This window comes from Podarcis gaigeae (assembly GCF_964106915.1).
Source record: "Podarcis gaigeae genome assembly, chromosome: 17".
Taxonomy (NCBI): Eukaryota; Metazoa; Chordata; class Lepidosauria; order Squamata; family Lacertidae; genus Podarcis; species Podarcis gaigeae.
The window spans coordinates 39649647-39650703 of NC_139694.1; positions in this window are offsets into that span (position 1 = coordinate 39649647).

The following is a 1057-nucleotide window of genomic DNA, read 5'->3' on the forward strand; positions in this document are numbered from 1 at the left end:
GAAGCTCGGGCTCTCCCTCCGGGGGGCCGTGGAGCCGCCCCACGTGCCCCCCAAACACCGCCAACAGCCTCACGGCGGCCAGAAATGCCACAGAGGAAGAGCTCCCCCCCCCCCCCGCACCTCTGATTCCGCCCGGCCTGCCGAGCCTGGCTCAAGGTCCGCCCGAGGCCGAGCGGCCAAGAGCCTCGACCGCCCCGAGGCCACCTCCAGTTCCCCGCGCTTTGGTGGTCATGGAGTAGAGTCCTCCGAGGCATGCAGAGCGGCCCTGGCGTGACCATGGATGCCGAAACCACAGCAAACCCCAAGAGTCGGTTTCTTCAAGGAACTGCTCCCTCTCGTAAAAGGGGGAAAACACTGAAACTACACCCCCCAGCAGGCATTGCGGGAGCCTCTTCATCCCCCCCCCCCGAGAAGGCGATTGGCATGGCGCGACAGCGCGCCCCCCTCCTTCCCTCTGGGGCAGCGCAGGGCGTCCCGGCAGCGGCCTCCTCGCGGCTCCAGGCTGGCCTGAAAGAGGCGCATTTGAAGCACATTTCCTCCCTCAAAGAATTTTGGGCCCTGTAGTTTGCTAAGGGTTGCTGGGAATTGTAACTGAGGGGTGAACTACAGTACCCTGGATTCTTTGAGGGAAATACTGTAATGTACTTAGAATGTGTTTTAAATGTACGTATATGTGTGCAGTTTATGTCTGTATGTGTGTGTTTTTAAAATGCATAGCACACACAAGGGGAGGGTATATGAGAAGATTAGGTTTAAACCTTTCCTCCCTTCAGTGTTGCTAATGAAAATGCACCCCCAATGTCCTACTAGGGAACAACATTTACAATTGGGGTTGTCCCCACAAGCTAATAGCCTAGGGGGATTATTCTGGAGACCACAACAGGAAAGGAAAGGGTGTACTGAGCTGATGAAAATCTGGGTCCCATGCCTGTTATTTAAAACAAAAACATATGTGGTTTGTAAGTGTACATTTAGTGCCCAATGCAGTTTGACCCTTCATTTTAAAGAAGAAAGAGCTATAACCTCCCCCAATTAGCAGTTGCTAGCTAAGGTGCAC